Genomic DNA, 6,599 nt, shown 5'->3' on the forward strand with positions numbered 1-6,599 from the left:
CAGTGTCAGTTGTTCGGCTGCCTCTATGCGCAGGAAGAGTTTGGAGAGGTGGGAATAGGGAGTTGCAAGTGCCTGTGGGATGAGTGCTGTGCCTGACACACCATGTTATATCATCTGGGCCTGACTTGAGGCTGCAGGTGGAGGACAACCCCTCCAAGTATCCATCTTGGGTGGCCCTCAAGAGCAAGTGTTGCAGGCCTGGCTCTGGTCTGCCCTTTGCTGGTGGTGAGACTGATGGTCTCATGAGCAAGCTGTTTATACTGTCCATGGCTCAGTTTGCTTGAGTTACAAACAAACAAACAAACAACAACAACAACAATGTATTTGGGAGAAGGGGGAGGATTTGAAAATCTTTTAAGCTGAGTTTGTAAAACATTGATAAACATAATGTTTTAGGAATTTTAGTCAGAAAAGCTTTTCCTAAAAGTTTTCAAAACCAAAAGAACTACTCGGTGTAGCCAAAGATGTGTTGCCACATCACTCCATCCAGGAGTCCATATGTTTGGGAACATTTGCAGGCACCATGCAAGCAAGCACTCTTTTGTAAACCTTCTTCATGTTAAAGGCCCACATATTGTCCTACGAGTTTGTAGCAGTTTCCTTTTTTAGGCTTGGGAGTAGCTCTTGTCTCAATTTCATTGCATTAAACCTGGTTAAAATGTGTCTACTTCAGTGCAGTAGAGAAAAGAAAATCTGGATTTCCATTTCTTTCAAGGATGATAATCCAGATTTGGAGAAAGATAATCTCTCTCTGTGTTAATGGATCTGGTACTGGAAAACTGGATATGGGAGTATTGTCAGAAATCTATTTTGGTATAATAATGCTTATTCTGTAAGTTCTCAATGTGAAAATGTCAAAACGCAAGGTTTCATCAGCCAGGCTGATGATCCTCACTGCTGTCTTGTGACAAGGAAGTGACCTCTCATGGCATCATGTTTAAAATGAGCTGTTTTAAACTGTTAGTCTGTCTACTTCTGTCTTTCCTCCTTTCCTCTTTTCTGTCATAAATTCCATATATTGTCTTAATCTTTCCCCAGTTTTGATCCTGTAGTGTTTGTTCTCGTTTATTTGACCACTGTGAGGCCTACCATAGGTGGAAGTTTATCAGATCTTATTTCAGAGTCAGGGTACTTTAGTTAGCACAGTGGTTAAAATATAAGCAACAGTAGAAGACTTTTTAAATAGAAGTTGACCCTTGAAATTGGGTTTACTGTAAGCTCAGAAAAATCCCCTGCAAAAGAAATTGCAAACAGCGTCAGAACACGGGTCACAGCTTATTAAATAAAATCATATAGGCATACTTATCTATGTTTCAGAATCAGAAAAAGACAAAAAACAGCCACTCAAATATCCATTACTTGCTAATAGGAGAAAGGACCAAAGGGAAGATTTGGTTGTTTGGAGGGAAAAATATGAAAAGGCAGCTCTAAGGAAGGACACAGCTTTAAGACTGGGATGAGTGTTTAGTTTTAAAGGAGCCCATACAAGAGCTCAAAAGGGTAATACTATGGTATAGATTCATGAAGAGTTTGGGAAATAAAGAAGATATGTTTACTTTCTTTTGAAAGAAAAGCAGAACAAGTGACAAAAATCACTTGCCCTGAGTCACAGAGCCAAAGCATACTTTGGGCAGCAAACTCAGAAGATACCAAGTAAGAGGGCAAAATCATTCTCCATTTCCGAGACAGAGCACTTCGGAAAATCCATAGCTAGGTTAAAGAGTGGCATACAGCAGAGAGACCCAGTAGGCAGCTTTGAGTCCTGCCCGAGTGTCCCAGCATGTGATGCCCACCAGTAGCACTGCTTTGGTGATCTGCTGTAGCCTACTGCACATTTCTGTGAGTGGGAGCATGTCTGCCTGCAACCTTCTTTTTTTTTATTTTTTTTTATTTGTTATTTTACAAGAATACTATGCTGCCTGCAAGTACTAGTCACTCCATAAGGTAGGGGTGCACAACAGAAATGGAGAAGCATCATATAATAGGGCCTGAAATTCAACTCGCATGCCTATATTTATTTTTAATTCTGTTTTCTTCTTGGAAAAGTCTATGAAGAAGAGAGTAACTGTTTGCACTTGGGCTCCTCAAAGACTAGTGCCCGGAGGGTCATGGCAACACTGTTTGGGGTTTAGCTGGCAAGTATTTCCTGTCTCTGCTGCCCCAAATCACAGGACCCAGCTGTGACTACTGTTCTGGAGCTTGTGTGGAGGTAGGGTTGTTGAACTCTTATCAGTCCTTCCTCTCGCACATAACAGCAATGCTTAAGCCTTTGACCACTCTGTTCAAAGTGGTTGCTGTTTCTGGTATTCCTTGGATGAGGGGTAGGGCTGTTTGAAAGTGGAATGTAGAAGAGAAAATGAAGGGGAGGAAAAAGAAAAAAAAGCATAACCACTCTTCCAATTCCAGAAAGAAAAGCAGAAGAGAGAATATGTGGGAAAAAATTGGTAATGTGGTGAAGAAAGAGATTTTGCATTTTCCCCAACAATTGCAAAATGCTTTCCAAGACCCAAGCAAATGTCTGCTATTTGTAAAGTGCTGTTTTGGTATTTTTCTACTCACACAACAATATTGAGTTGCTACGTTACACAATTATCCCTGTAGCAGTGTATTTTTAACAATGATTTCAGCATCTGAGTACTAATGATGAAATAAGCTGTCTAGAAACGTCACTGAAACAGGATGAATGTTTGTAACTCCTTGCTTTTATGATAGTCTCAGAAATGAGGAATAAGTTACCTCCATTTTTCATGCAATATATAAATATACTGAAATTGTCAGTGTAGTTTCTACTTGTCACTTACATGTAGGTTTATTTCCATGCTTGTTCTTGACTCGTTAACTTCCGTAAAGGAAGGATGTTCTCACTGGTTTAATCTAATTGAAATTAAGTGCCAACAGGTTATTAAATGATGTTATATTTCACTCAAGGTTTGTGTTGAGTGGGATCAGTTCAACCCACTTGAGTCAAGGAGACTTTTACCAGTATTTCAGTGGAGTAAGAATATTGCCTGCAGAATTAACTTAACTATTTTGGCTAGAAAAATGAACATTTTATGTGTGTGTGTCTGTGCACGTATGAGTATGAGCATGTGTGTTTATATATGTGTGAATGTTTAAGAAAGAAATTGATTTTTGTCTGGGGTATTTGCACTGACACTTCTACATTCCTAGTCCAAGGTTGTGTTCCATGTGGTTTTCACAGATTCACAGAATTACTCAGATTGGTGGGGACCCTGGGTGCTCTCTAATCCAACCTACTTTTCAAAGGAAGGTCAACAATGGAATTAGATTAGATTTTATCCCAATAGCTAATTATTTAGTCCTTATTATTTAAGAAAATGAACGTCATTCATTAGAGCCCTGTACTCTGTGTACCTGTGGAGGTCTGAAGCTATTTACAGAAGTCTGGAGGTTTAAGTTGGAAATGAGGAGACGTTTCTTCTCAGAAAGAGCAGTCAGGCGTTGGAATGGGTTGCCCAGGGAGGTGGTGGCATCACTGTCCCTGGAGGTGTTCAAGGAAAGGTTGGACATGGTGCTTAGGGACATGGTTTGGTGGGTGACATTGGTGGTAGGGTGATGGTTGGACCAGATGATCTTGGAGGTCTTATCCAACCTTAATGATTCTATGATTCTATGATCCACCAATTAATGCCTCAAATTAATATGGTGTTTGCTAAACCATCAATGCAGAGGTACCTTCCAGTGCTAACACTAGCAGTAACATCTGTGTTTTTAAGCATTTTATAAAAACATTTATGATGGCTCCAGCTTAATACATGTTATATAAAACTCTTCTATCCTTTGAGCACTACAAAAAGAAGGCCAAAATATATATAAAAAAAAAATCAAAAAAAGATTCCATAATATGTATTTGCAGGAGGCAGCACAGGAAATGTTTTTTATTTTTTTTATTCCCCCCCCCCCCCGACTTTCATGTGTAAAATTCTCAGCTAAGCTCAAGGAACTTTGCTTTAGAAATCATAGAAAAATTGCTGATCAGCTTTATCATTTCCTCCTATTATATTTTAATGTAAATTAAATTTCTGAAATATATGCCATTAACATATGCCATGTGTCCAAAAGACTGTAGCATATTGTATTCTATTTTTGCCAGAGAAAGGGCAAAATTATAAGATTCATCACAAACAATGAGGTGGAAGGAGGATGAAAGTGGGGTGAAAACTTTAGTAGGTGATACTGTGAGCAACTGGAGTTATCTTCATACTTTTTTTTTCAAAACTTGCTTTCAAAGTCTGCAACACCTTCCCTAGTTAGCAATTGTCCATTAGTCATAACATTTTGTATACAATACCTTCTTCAAGAAAATATACTCCTAGCAGTCAGGAAGGTTCGAAGTGCTGCTGTTGTCTACAAGCTTAGGATACAGGAGAAAACAAGACCCAGTGGTACATTTACAGGTATAACATAGTAAACATACAGTGCAACAAAGCAGTCACAAGAAGCATGGATGAAATAAAAAAGGGTGGTACTTGTGTGCCACGGATGTACTGTGCCATCTGATGGTAGTGCTGGTGTTATTATCAGTTCTAGGGTCCGTGTTCCTAGCTTCTGTGACAATGTATTGATCCTGTCTTAGTACTAATGTGTTGCACTGTAAATATAAAGTCATTTTCTCATCTGGAGAAAATAGTGCAGGATTTCCAGACTGTATCCTCATAAAAGCTAAACAACAACAACAAAAACAAACAAAAACCCAACCAATCAAACATACAAACAACAACAAAAAAGCAACCAGCACCTCAGAAAATTCGATGTATGCAGTTATCAAGAATAAAAGACATCCAGAAAGGACTCAGCTGCAGAATGAAGATAAAGCATATTCAGAGAATATTGTAAAGTGAAAGCTAGGAAAAGGTTTCAGCCCCTGAAAGCATAGTGCAGAGATAGGATGGATTGCTAATGAATCTCATGGGTTTCTGGGAAAGAAACCCAATTTCCAAATGTGATGAATAGTCACATGAAAACGTCATATTTATTAGGGTGTTAGGGAGAGCTACACCAACCCAAGTCACCCCAAATCTAACTAATTAGCATTGGGAGGTACTCCGATATGAGCTTCCAGGCAGAATGGCCTTTCTTAAACCTTGAAATCAAGGATAGCCTTTGGTTTATATGAAACAACAGTAACATTTCAGTAACAAATAGACAGTGTTGTTGGGTTCCAAGTGGGGTATGCACAGGTCTGTTGTGCTGCAGTGATCTGCAAATTACTGTCAGACTGTCCAAAGCCTCTGCAAGCAATGCTATTGCTTAGGGAGGCAGACTACCAGCAGGCAGAGCTCAGCATATGCCAGCAAAAGATATCGAATATTCAAAACTTCCAACAGGCAATACCTACAGGCACTGAGGAATGGCTTACAGGCACCAGGAGAAACAGGAACAATTTCTAGGTCTGGCTAGTTATTACAGAGAATCTGTGCCAATGTTTTTTGAAGGAATAGCACTACTGGCAGAACTTACAAAAACACCAGTACATGGGGAATAGACAGCAAGTGCCAGATGGCAGGAAGCCTTTCATGTTCTCAAGGAAGGACTGCACTCAACAGATTCTGAAAGCATCCAAGTTTACTGAGCATATTTTGAACATACACCTCAAGAAATGTCTTAGGCTGTATTCTCCTCTGGCTATATTACCAGAGGAGAACTATGTAGGGAAACACTGAGAACTATACTTAAAAAGAAAACTTTTGCCACTGGAGAGTGTGTTATGTTGGTGACAGAGTGAAACAAACTGTTCCTGGGGGGCACACTTCAAGTATTGGTCCAACCATGTCTTGTAGGTTGTTAAGTGAGGTAAACGGTAATGACAGGCTGCAGAAGTGGTTGTAGCCTGAAGTATGTTATCCTGTAACAGCTTGTCACATGCTCAGTTGATCACACAGAAGAAAAGTGAAAGAGAGCCACCACCATCTCCAGCTCCTCTTGGTCAGAACACAGAGGTTTGTGGCAGTGTGAGAAACTGCATGCTAGGGCCACATCCTTTAAAAAAGATGGCCTGTTCCTGTGGCCATGATGGGAGTACACAAACACAGGCAGACTGGATGGAAGGAGAGCAGGAGCTGGGAGAGGAAGACAATATTCAGAATCTGGAAGGAATCCAAGAAGATATTGTCAAGAAAGACTGTGTTAGAGAACAGTTACTCAAACAGTATCACAATGACCAATGGAAATTGCTGAGTTGGTCTTAATAGAAACCATGAGGTATTGATAGAAAACATCAAGGAGTGAGTAGAGAATCTGCAAATGTTTTTTTTTTTTTTAACTTTTATTTTTTTTATCCCACAATGAAAAAAAGCCTCATCTCCAAAGAATTCTTTAGAGCAATAATAAAGTACCTAAGTACTGAATATAGACTTGTAGTATACTTCAAATCAGACACACAATGGAAAGACTAAAACATATAGAAATACGTGTTCAGATTACAGATCCACCAACAGGTGTACACTTCTGCTATTAGGACAGTACATAGTCTGCTTGGAAATGGCGTGTTTTAAACTGATACACAGAAAATTGGAACAACATATGCAAATGCTGGAACTAGCTTCAGTAACTGACTTGGAGTCAATGGGACAGGTGGG

The sequence above is a fragment of the Cygnus atratus genome, chromosome 3, assembly GCF_013377495.2.
Source record: "Cygnus atratus isolate AKBS03 ecotype Queensland, Australia chromosome 3, CAtr_DNAZoo_HiC_assembly, whole genome shotgun sequence".
NCBI lineage: Eukaryota > Metazoa > Chordata > Aves > Anseriformes > Anatidae > Cygnus > Cygnus atratus.